Raw genomic sequence first — 12623 nt, 5'->3', positions numbered from 1 at the left:
AAAAACAAAACCATCAGTGAAGCCAAACTCTAGTAAAGCTTTTGATACGGCCTCTGAGCTTTTCGAACCATTTTGGATCCAGGTGCTGCCACGTGGACAGGAAACTGGAGCCCAATCCAAGGGTGACGATAAAGAGCAAGGTACGCTTTGGGGGATGGAGAGCAGTTAGAGGGGGAAGCACAGGGGTCACCATTAGGTTTAATCTTATTGAATCCCTTCAGAAGGAGTAAACAGCCTTCATGAGTGATAGCAAATAGGGAGGAAATTGCCAGTGTAGTCAGAGTAAGTGACTTTGGGCTTAGCTTTCTGAAGACTGGTGGGTTCTTTACCCAGGTGGGTTTTTCTGCTTAACTCCAGGCACCACTTTTTCTCTGGGCTTTTTATTTTCATGGCGCATGTGGCATGGTCCATGCTCTGCCCCCCGCCCAGCAGGATGACACAAACCCTGCCCCCACGCTGCTCTCTACCCGCACCCCTCAACAAGTTGGGCTGGTTTTTAGAACATTTTATGCTCGTTTCTGTTAACGTTTTCCGGCAAGCAGCAAGGTCAGAGCAATAACTCAAAGGAACTTAGAGACACTTGGGACATGGGAAGAAACAAACAGTCAAAAACTGTCCATCTAAACTTTTTGAAGAAATGGAAATTTTTGCAAAAAAAAAAAAAAATTCTGTTTTTGTCAAAAAAAATGTGGGTTTTATCAAAACAATAATTTTTGGAGAAAAAAAAAAAACCTTTAAAATCTTCTAGTAGAAAAAAATCGTTTCCTGACAGCTCTAGAAAGAAATAACCCAATGAGATTCAGAGTCGGTTCAATTTCCTGTTCTGCTGCGAGTGCCGGGATAGTTCTTCCCTAGCTCACAGGGGTGTGGGGAGATGCTCAGATGTTACTGGGAGCTGGATAACACCACTGAGGGGAGGATCTGGCAAGGGTGGTCTGAAAGGAGCAGGTAACTGTGAGAGAGGGGATGAAATTAAACCAAGGAAAACGTAGGAGGCAAATCAGGAAAGGTTTCCTAACAGTGAGGGTCAAGCTTGGCTCCCAAGTGGTGGAAGGCCTGTCCTTCAAGCTGTTTAAAGGTAGGCTTGGTCTACACATAGAAATATTGCTAGCGTAACTATACTGAACAGAGCCAAGCCAACAGCTGGAAGGCTTTATCGGTATAGATATACCAGTGTACTAGATCAGCAAAGCGCTCTTCGTGTGGACGCAGCAAAATTGTGTTTTGGCAGCATAGCTTATTCCAGTGCCCCCAGCTCTCCTCTCAACTAAACTGCTGGCCAGCAAAAGCCCCAGTGCAGATACAATTTTACCAGCAAAAAAAAGTCCTGTTGCTAGTAGAGTTGATTTTGTTTGGAGAACTGGGAAAAGAACTCTCTTGCTGGTCTACCGGCACAGCTATACTGGCAAACCCTTTGCAGTGTCGCCAAGGCCTTAGACTGGATTATACACCGATGAACAGACTTTAGGGAACAAGCCCAGTGAAAGGACCAACAAGCTGGGCCCTGCCAGGTCTTTTCCATCTCTGGTCTCTGTATGATTCAGCTGATGTACAGAAGTAGGATAAATTAATACAAAAGAAATGCCTACCAAGACACGGGTAACTTTAGCTCCTCTCTCCCTCCCACAGAGCCAACCACCCACAGATGTATCTGCACCAGGACACCGACCCGAGCTGCCTGCGGTGCAGACCAGTCAGTGTTCTGGAGCTGCACTGAGAGGGCATTACTGGAGCAATATTGCCCACCCCACGTGGATCACTCATGTCACAGGGGAATAGTGGCCATTAAGCTGTGTCATTGTTATTGCCACCTTGCCGCCATGGCATAATAAAAGGACTCAGACGGCCCCCATGGAATCTAGTTACAGGTCTCCTGTCTTTTCCTTGGCAGATTTAGTTCTCTCTCTCTTTTTCCTATCTGGCCCTTGCTGAAAGGCCTGTGGTGCAAACCCAGAGCGGACGGCTGAGGGATCTAAGCATTGGGTTAGAAACACCTAGAATGATCCCAGTGCTTGAATCCTAGTGGGATCAGTTCACACTGCATCTTTCTGAGCTGGACAAATGAACTTGCTTCACTGAAAACACTAACCCGAGACCAAAGCAACAGCATCGCTCCGGTCAATGAAAGACAATGGCAGCTACAGCAGGCATGCCCCCACCCGAGCAGTGCGTGGAATTCACCCCGGTCCAGGTGCAGAAACCTTGTGCTGAATTTCCCTTTCAGTGCTGAGCTCACAGGAGTGATTTGGGGAAGTCTGCTCCAGCAGCACCAGCCCCTTTCTCCCCTCCTTGGTTCACATCCTAAAGGATCAATGAGGGGCACACAGTCAGTCTCTTAAAAACATCCTTCACAGGTCACCTTTAACTGTCCCGGTGGAGCAGTAAATGACATCCCAGACGATACAGGGCTTTGCAGATCAGAATGACCAGCTTGAGCTAATAGCAACACTAACTCCAAGCTTGCAGCCAGAGCACAGCACCCCTGTGCAGTCAGTACAAGGCTCATGCAGCACTTATCTGGGCTGGACATACCCTCCAGGCCAAGTGGGATACGAGCTGCATACTCTGCGGTGATTCACTGCGCAGAGGTGAATTTCACCCTCCGTGCACAGCTGCTCTGTAGCCACAGCCAACAGACCCATGCTCTTCGCAAGCACTGAAATTCATAACACATAAAGATTAACCCAGCACAGCCCCCTGGTGCAGACACAGCCTACCCAACGGATGGAGTTTTTCTGTCGGTGCAGGAACACCACCTCCCGGTGTGACATTAGCTATGCCAACAGAAGCATTCTTCCGTTATATAGCGTGTTGTAAAACTAGGCAAATACCGAGATGAGTAGATGTACCTCCTGGAAGATCTCCGAGTACCCCCATGGGTACGTGTGCCCCTGGTTGACAACCACTGCCTGAGATAGTACAATGATGGGCACAATAGAAAACTCTAAGACATCAACATTCAATTTTACTTCTAACTGGACTATGACTATGGCATTAAAGAATTAAGCCACACCAGAGTGTGTCTTTTATTGATGCCCTCTTCTGCAGTGGTGGGAAGCAGTAGAACAGAGAGCATCAAACCATTCAAAGAAGCTTTGAGGAATTAACAGATGTGATGGGATCAGTGGGGTGGGGATACCACAGGGGCAGGGAATGAGGTGATGGGATCTGGTCTCTTTCCCTCGTGGAGCAAAGTGATGCTTTTTAGAAGGTTTCTTCAAAGTGTAGCAGTGGGAGAGATCAGTCCCCAGAAGTGAGCCTCTGGGCGTTGATCCATAGTGGCAACATCCCTAAAAAAGGAGCCAACTAGCCAGTCAGAACTCTAATTCTGAGGTGGAGGCTGGGTCAGCATCTGGAAGTGAGGAGACCTGGGTTCCATTTGCTACTCTCCATCTGCGCTAGGGAACCCCTGGTCAGCAAGGGTAAAGTCTCTAGTGTGCTATCCTATGACTGGGCAAATCACCTGCTTTGTGCCTCAGTTTCTCCATTTGTGGAATTCAAGTGGAATGAGGTTCTGTTGTTTTTTAAAGTGTTGCCTGCTTTTTGAAATCCCTCACTCCCCCGCACTTTGCTGGGTGTGTTTCAATGCAAATTATTTAATTCACTCTTTTTAAAAAACAATTTACCCCAACTCTGCTTACGCCCAACTTTCATAGAACCAGAGAAATGCAGGGTTGGAAGGGATGTCAAGAGGTCAGCTAGTCCTTTGCTTCATTGTGCCTCAGCACAGGCAAACTTCCAATCCAATATTCCTCAACGAATCCCAGCAGAGAGTTCAAAGGAAGAGGCAAAAGAAACCAGATGACTCAAGAGGGGTTCTGATCTCCTGGTTTCTATGGCATCAAGCCTTATATGTTGTCCAGCCCTTCTGGTTGTAAAGGGAACCTTCAAATGCAACCACTGCATTTTGGGGGATCAGGGAAGAGAATTCAACAATAGCACAAAGAAATGAGAACACTCATTCATCTCAAAGGGCTGTTCATTGTCAAGCCTCAGACTTCACGAGCCCTTGTTCTCCTTGACAAAACTGATCCATGGACCAGAACACCCCAGTTCATTTTATCCCATTCATCATGTCCTGATGTTGCAGTTGTTTGACAGGCTATTTCATAGGACTGAGGCAGCTAGCTTGGAACATGCACATGATTGAATATTCCTTTGAGGATCCAGGTAATTAAAACAATTGCTACTGTTCTTAATGACTGGGTGGAAAGGCCAATAGTCTCCAATTTGGGAATGCAGCTAAGGCACTCGAACTGATCAACAAGTATCCACGCTGGCAGGGATTCAACTAAATGAACATAGAAACCAAGTTGGTTAAACTGGTGCAATTTCTGGATGTAGAGCAAGGCGAGGCGGCTAAAGTGAGACACCCAAATCCATACCTAGGCATCTAAAAAAGCAACCAGGTGCCGAACGCATGCAGTTTTTATTGACTTCCACCTTTATGTCAGGGCTGATTTTGGTCCAAGCTCAATTAAACGGTTCACAGATGTCTCAAAATCATTTTGTTTTTCAGGGACAGTTCTTAGCAGGGGTCATTTCTGGTGATTAAAGAAAGATGATGTCAGTTGAATATAAGCCTCCACTTCTTGCCTGTGTCTCACTTAGCATAAGACAAATCATTTTAAATGGCTAACAGAATCTTACCTCCATTTTTTCAGGCAATTCTGTAACAGCAATCCCCTGGAAACAGATCTTTCCCAGACTTCTTAAACATGGAAAGCATGAAAGCAAAGAAATCGTCTCCACTTGGACGATATCAGATGATGACTGTTTTGACAAGAGTTATTTGAGCAACAGAAACTCAGCCGAAAGCAGAGTCTAGAAATAAGAACAGTGTGCATGCATTTCACAATTGGAGAGACCAACGGAAAACAGAGCGCTCTTAGCCCACAAGGATGGATTGTATAGCAATGAGGGTACATTTGGGAAGTCTCCATAGACTATTAGTCATTTTTAGTCTTTTTGCCTGTGGTGCTGTTTTACACACAGAACTCGAGTTGACACTGGTTTACGGTGCCACATTTGTATAAAGGAGACAATTCACGATGAAACAGAAGTGTACTCTGAGGATCTGGAATAACAGCAGAAATATGAACTCGCAGGCTACACCGTCCTTTATCTCCAGTCTGTCCCCTCCCTTTTCATTTTGTTTGGGGTTTCAAGTGAATTTCATGTTCCCGAAAATTGCTGGATCCAGAGTGCCTGAACTCTCCTACTTAACAACAGAACAAGGGAAGCAGCAGTGCAAGCTTCATTTGCAGAAGCACCATCTCCCACCAACACCTCCTTCCTCCCCGCTGACTGGAAAAGACCACTTCTAGGGTTCAAAGGAGCATCTATCCTCCATGTCAGTTCCATCCTTAGGTTAATGCCACCATCTCACTGGGGCCTCTAGGTGAAGTTGTGGAGCTCCTAGGAGGTTTTTAAGAATAGGTTGGACAAACACCTGTGAGGTCTAGGTTTACTTGGTCCTTCCTCATTACTGGGGGCTGGACTAGTTGACGTCTTAAGGTCCCTTGGATTCTTTAAGGGTGGGTTTTGTGAGGTTGGCACTTGTCCACTGCACAGGCCACTGAGTAGCCATCAGATGGTGGCAACCTTGGGTGCAGGGCCAGCTTTAGACCAATTCAACCACTTCCCCTGAATCGGGCCCCGCCCCTAAGAGGGCCCCACACCCAAGCCCCAGTACGGCATACGGGCAAGAGCCGGTGCACTGTACCAGGGTGGCCCGGCTTCCCCAGGGGGCAATTTAAAGGGCCTGGGGCTCCCAGCAGGGGCTGGAGCCCCAGGCCCTTTAAATTGCCACCAGAGCCCCACTGCTGGAGCCCTGGGGTGGAGCTCTGGGGGCTATTTAAAAAGTCCAGGGCTCCCATAGCTTCTACTGCCCCAGCCCTTTAAATAGCCACGAGAGCCCTGTCACTTCCTCAGGGCTCCCACGGTATTTAAAGGGCTGGGGCAGTAGAAGCAGGGGAGCCCCGGGCCCTTTAAATACCCCCTGAGCCCCAGGCTGCTGCTGCTACCCCGGTTGGGGAGGGAGGAGGAGGAGGGGGCACCCACCATACAGGGTGGGCTATACCCCCTGTACCCACATCCCCTGCCTGCAGCCAGCCCCACACCCCCTGCCATGTCTGCAGCCAGCCCCTGTCTGCAGCCAGCCATGCACTCTCTGCCCGCAGCCAGCCCATCTCCTGCCAACCCTGCACCCCCTGCCCACAGCCAGCCCTGCACCCCCTGCCCACAGCCAGCCCCTGTCTCCAGCCAGCCCCACAGCCCCTGCCCTGTCTCCAGCCAGCCCGTCTCCAGCCAACCCCTGCTGCATCCCCTGCCTAAAGCCAGCCAGTCCCGCACTCCTCTGTCTCCAGCCCTGCCAACCCCTGCCACAGCCCCCTGTGGCCCTGCCTGAAGCCAGCCAGCCAGCCAGCCCACCCCACACACCCCTGTCTCCAGCCAGCCCCGCACCCCTTGCCCTGCCTGCAGCCAGATCCTATCTCCAGCCAGCCCCATTTCCACGGGTGTCCTGCAGTTCCCAGGGCAGTAATCCTGCACACCTGCTTCAATGAGGGGGGCAGGGAGCAGATGGGACCCACACATGTGAACACCCTAGAGTGACCAGACAGCAAGTGTGAAAAATCAGGATGGTGGTGGGGGATAATAGGATCCTAAGAAAAAGACCCCAAAATAGGGACTTTCCCTATAAAATTGGGATATCTGGTCACCCTAGCACACCCCCAGGGAGTGGCAGGGACCCACACATGTGAAACAGAGCTCATTTCTAGTTCAGGCCCATCTTTTTAAAAAAGAACTTTAGATAGGGTTAACATACATCTGTCTTTTCCCAGACATGTCAGGCTAAATTTTAAAAATTCCTCCTGGGAAAATATGGAGGTATGGTAACTATTAGTACAAAAATATCCATACTGTGGCATATCCCTTAAATCAGAACTTTTTATAGGGAACCAGTTGCTAAGAAATGAAAGGCTTTTCTTTTTTAAAGTCAGCCCTGTCAGGGCCCCACCAAAAATGTTCGAATTGGGCCCTGCACTTCCTAAAGCCGGCCCTGCTTGGGTGCCTATCAATCTACATCAAATCTGCACCACCGCTGTAGATGCCCACTAGTAGCCCCCTGAGCCAGTCAAGACCCAGAGCAAAAAGTTCCTGGCTATTGTTTTGTTGTTCTTTGCAGGATGTTTTCATTTTTTGCTTGTTTGGTTGAACTCCCCAACTGCCTGACCTCCTGAAGACCCAAGAGAGAGAGACAAGCCGCACTCCCTGTCAGAGTCAGTTAGTTTGTGACTTCAGCAGCAGCACTGGAGAGCCCAGGGAATGGCTGAGCGGTGTCTTTTTCACCTCTCCCTGCCAGGGACTTACTGCTTCCAGCTGGTTCACCTGGGTCACCTCATGGCACCGGTCACCCTCTGCAACCTTTGATCGCCAGCTCAGCTGTGCTGACAGATAACACTCACCCCACCTCTGCACCAGGGTGGGGCCATTAGCCCTGCCTCAGCAGCCTCCTAACCTTCATCAGAGCACCTGCTCCCTACCGGGGGGGAGGGGGGATCCCTTCCTAGCACTGCTCTCCCATTGGCTAGAGCAGTGGGGATGCTGCCCTGTCTCCCAATCAGCCAAGGCTGAGCCGGGGAACATCCCTCACCCCACACCGGCTCGGGATTCGGGACACGTGGATCGCTCTTCCAGCCCGGCAGGCGCTTTGCACCGGTCCCGGCCGGGGCACCGATTCTGCCGCCTCCTGAGTGCAACCTACATTGGCTGGGGAAGGGCAAGGCTGCTTGTTAGCGGCGCAGCTGAGCGGCCCCCGGCGCTGGGGGAAGGGCAGGCAGGGAACGGGGCGATCTGTGGGGTGGGGGTAACACAGGGGCAGGGAATGGGGCGATCAGTGGGGTGGGGGTAACACAGGGGCAGGGAATGGGTGATCAGTGGGGGAAGGGCAGGCAGGGAACGGGGCGATCAGTGGGGTGGGTGGAACACGGGCAGAGAAAGGAGCGCTCAGTGGAGGAACGGGTGTGATCAGCGGGGTGAGAGTAACAGGGCAGGGAATGGGGTAACAGTGGGGGAAGGGAGGCAGGGAACGGGGCGATCAGTGGGGTGGGGGTAACACAGGGGCAGGGAACGGGGCGAGCAGTGGAGGAAGGGCAGGCAGGGAACGGGGCGATCAGTGGGGTGGGGGTAACACAGGGGCAGGAATGGGGCGAGCAGTGGGGGAAGGGCAGGCAGGGAACGGGGCGATCAGTGGGTGGGGTAACACAGGGGCAGGGAATGGAGCGAGCAGTGGGAAGGGCAGGCAGGGAACGGGCGATCAGTGGGTGGGGGTAACACGGGGCAGGGAATGGGCGAGCAGTGGGGAAGGGCAGGCAGGGAACGGGGCGATCAGTGGGGGGGGGTAACACAGGGGCAGGGAATGGGGCGAGCAGTGGGGGAAGGCAGGCAGGGAAGCGGGGATCATGTGGGGTGGGGGTAACACAGGGCAGGGAATGGGGCGATCAGTGGGGTGAGGAGGGGCAAGGACCAGGGTGACTATCAGGAGCAGCTCCGGCAGCCTCCCCTGTCCGCCGGAAGTGGAGCGGGTTCAGACGGCCGCCGGAGCGCACGTGGGGGAATCGCACTCCCAGGTGCCCCGCACACACACCCCTGTCACGGGGCGCGGGACGGGGGGCGCGGGCGGCTCACGCCGGCTCCGGGGGTATAAAAGCGGCACGCGCCCGCGGCGCTTCTTCTCCTGCGATCGGTGCTGCTGCCGCGTCTCTTCCCCCGGCTCAGGTCAGTTCCTGCCCGGGCAGGAGCCGCAGCTTGGGCGCGTGCGGGAGTGAGCCCGCCGGGAGCCGCGCCCCTGCAGCGCTTCGCTGCTTGCGCCCCGGAGCCCGGGGGCAGGGCTGGCGGCTGCCCTCGGCTGTTCTCTGGGGCTTCAGCCGGCTGCGCCGTCCCTGCCACGCGCTGCCCCGGTCCGGCCGGCACCAGGGCGCCCAGCCGCTCCGCGGTGCTGCAGCCGCTGCCTGGGGCCAGGCGCGTGGGCTGGGGGGAGGCTTCCCGACGCGCCTAGAGGAGTTAGGCCCCCTCGCCCCCCATCTGCCCTCACGCCCCCAGGGCTGGTCTGGGCCCCGCTCTCAAAGCGGGGTTGGTCTAGGGGACACAGCGAGCCACCCCGCATGTGCCCGAGGCTGGCGGAGCGGGGCTGGACGTGACTTGCCCTGCACTGGAAATGCCTGGTCACGGGTGTTACTCCGCAATCCCGGATCCACATTGGGCACCAGGCTCGTGTGCGGGGCTGGGGCGGGGCTTCCCCTGCTTTTGACTTGCTTTTCAGACAGCATGAAAAAGCCGCTTTTGCATTCCCCGCAGTGCCCGGCCGGTCTCAGCCGGTTCTGACCCGGGGACTGATTCTGATTGAGCCGTAAATGCAAGCTGGGTCTCGGGGCAGATCAATACGCAGCGGTTCCGGAGTGATGCTGGATTACGTTTCCTTTGCATGTTGGCCACTGTTCGGATGCCACTTTTGCGTTCCTTGAATACTTGCAAAAGTTAAACCTGTAACCATATGAAATGTACTTTGCTGCAATGTGTGAGCTCCTCTCCCTCCACAGGATAAGGATTATGATCATCAAGTGTCTTGTTTCTATGGCAAATCAGGGGGCTAAGATAGTCGTTGCACTAAGCAAATTTGACGAGCGGGCCACCTTTAGAGAATCCTGATCAAACAGCAGCCGTCCTGAATTACTTGACTAAGGTAACTCTTCAGTATCCTGTCTTCCGTAATGGTGCTTGGCTGCATCTGACAGATTTGGTAGCACTCTCGCCTCTGGGACTGAAGTCCAAGCACTAATTTCATAAAACAAATTGGGCAAAACCTAATTCTAAGTTAGTAGCACCATGCTAGGTGCTGCTTGGTTAAAAGTCTAGTCTCTCTGCTGGGATTGTTAAACAGATTTCTACTCACGGATCACCTGCTGAAACTAACTCTACAAAGAGTAGCCTAACCAGGTCTGAGGTTGGTCTGATTGCAGTTGCCGATCACAACATGAGGGCTGGTCTCTTAATTCCTTACATTGCAAGGAGGTGAGGGATAGTTCGGTGGTTTGACCATTGCCCTGCTAAAGGGAGGGTTTTGAGTTCAATCCATGAGGGGCCATTTAAGGATTGGGGGCAAAACAATCTGTGAGGGACAGTACTTGGTCCTGCTGTGAAGGCAGGGGTTGGGAGCGGACTTCCAGTCCCTTCCAGTTATATTTCTGTGATTTGAAGTCTCTTTAATATGTCAAGTCCATAAATCCAAAGTCTAATCTCTAGCAGCTAGAGGGCTGTAAATGTGTCTATACTGCTGTGAAATGGTCTTGCTGCAAGATCTCAGACCATGTGGTCTCTCCTAGCTTGACCAACAGCCCTGTTTTCTAGAGCGACTTCAGGAGGCAATAAAGTGGTGCCTTTCTCTATTTATTTAGGGTGGTAATTATCCGTTTAGAGAGAAGTCAGCAAGAAAACCCCTGCTGCATGGAGGGAGACTGGGGTGACTGTTCTCAGTTCCTGTTGACTCATCTCCAGCCATGATGTGGTTACAGTGTGGAACACCACCCATGTAGGAAAATGTTAGTGAAGGCCACTGTGGATCCTGTCCACACTGGGACCAGAGGTGTCCCACCCTAGCTACAATTGTGCTCAAGCATGGTGGCTACTAGCTGGCTGCTACTGCAGATCTCTCCACTGGATTGGCTTGTCTGAGAACCTTTATGAAAGTTTTATAAAACTACAGATGTGGGTGTGATGGATTTTAAAAAACTCACTCACTGTTGGCCTACCTCCGCGCCCACAGCAGCAGAGAGAGGCCAGTGCTGAGGGGTTTGGAAAGATGCCACTCATAGACAACACTAGAATACCTGGCAGCTTGATCTTCTGGGACCCAACTGTTACCATGATCATGTCCCAGCTCTTCTGGAGTCCATTTGGACACACTATTGAAATGCAGTTTGCTGCTATCTGCTCAGATAAAGGCAGGTTTTATCTGTAATAGGGGATTCCTAGATCTGTGACTGGCCTCCCAGCTAGGTAGTCACTGGTCCCTACATCAGCTTCTGTTTAGGGGGGAGAGAGTCTACAGCTTGGTTCTGGGACAGGAAGTGCATTGGTCATGGAAACACAGCCAGCAGAAACTGTACTCACAGATGTTATCCTGATGCCAGTGCATATTGGACTAGTTCTACAGCTAGAAATGACTATGTGTATGCAACACTGGAGGGTTTTCTTTCAGGGCCACAGGAATTGCCATAGCAGGGTGAGCCAGTATTGGGTCCACTTACTAAAGCCAGACACTAGCTTATGGATCAGTACCAGGTGCTCTGGAGGAAGATACAAGAAACCTGATAACTGACAATAGCCCTGACATTCCTGTGAGGGATTAACAACCTGTAACGCTTTCCATCTAAGGATCTCAAAGCACTTCACAGGCCACAATGTTGAGATTTGTGTCTAAATACTACAGCTCTATCTAGGAGCCTCAGTCTGGATCTGTTTTGATGCCTGTTTAGGGGCACTTTAGACTGAACTGTTCTTTACAGCACCCATGAGAGGTCGTTCCAGTTTGCTACGTTGGTTTCCCCATCTGCAGGGAGGCTAGGGGTGTGTCTACACTGCAGCTGCAAGCCTGTCTGCCCAGCACAAGTGCTACTCCACTGGTGCCAGCGTGCTAAAAATAGCAGTGAGGGGTAGCAGGTCAGGCAGGTTTGAATGTGGGTGGTCAGTGTTGGATGGGGCCAGGTTATTTTTAATGCGCTAGGTCGAGTAGCATTGTGCCGCCCTTGAGCACTGCACCAGCTGTAGTGTAGACTCATCCTTAGTGACTATTCTGGCAGAACTGAGAATAGTGCCCAGACTGAGATTTCTAGTCCTAACCACTTTAACCACAAGATCATCCTTCCCTTGCTGGACAGGAATCTTCTACTGCCTCCTCTTGTAGCAGGGTGCTTTGTGAGCAGACTCCCTGCAGTCAAACCTTGAATGAGGTGATCCCTTCATCATGGACTAGGGCTTCTGTCTCCACCAGATCCCTTTGGGGGAGCAGGTCTACCATGGTCACAGTTAATCCAGTTTTTCTCTCTGAATGTGTTTGGTGCTCCTGGATAGTATGAAGGCTCACATTGGCGTGTGCTTGTTTTGTGGCAGTTCTCCCTACACTGTTCTGAAGTTTCCAGGCTCATTCTGTAGCTGTACTTTTTAAATGACTTTGATCTGTGTGAAGTCAAGCTATGGAGTTTTGATCCCTTATATTGGTTGCTGTCCCATGAGGGAAGGGCTGCGTGCTTAAAGCTGTCTAACCACCACGGGGCAAGCACATCTTGGACAATGGCAGCCAGGTTTCTCTGTTGGTCGCAGCCTAGCAATAGGTGCATCCAGTCAGATCTGAGCTCCATGCTCGGCTGATGCATGTTGTATCTACCCCATCAGTCACTAGGACAACAGTCTTTCAGCTGAACAAAACAAGCCTCTAGACTCTAGCTGGGGGTGGTTAGTGATGTTGTTATTTGTGGCTAACATTTCCCCAAACGGCCTTCATCCCCAGCTTTCAGTGTGTGGGAGTTACCCCTGGATCCTGAATGCTGCCCTACAAGCACATC

This window comes from Chelonoidis abingdonii, chromosome 1, assembly GCF_003597395.2.
Source record: "Chelonoidis abingdonii isolate Lonesome George chromosome 1, CheloAbing_2.0, whole genome shotgun sequence".
In the NCBI taxonomy this organism is placed as follows: domain Eukaryota; kingdom Metazoa; phylum Chordata; order Testudines; family Testudinidae; genus Chelonoidis; species Chelonoidis abingdonii.
The sequence above is the reverse complement of the archived record's forward strand: the minus strand, read 5'-3'. Positions refer to the sequence as shown.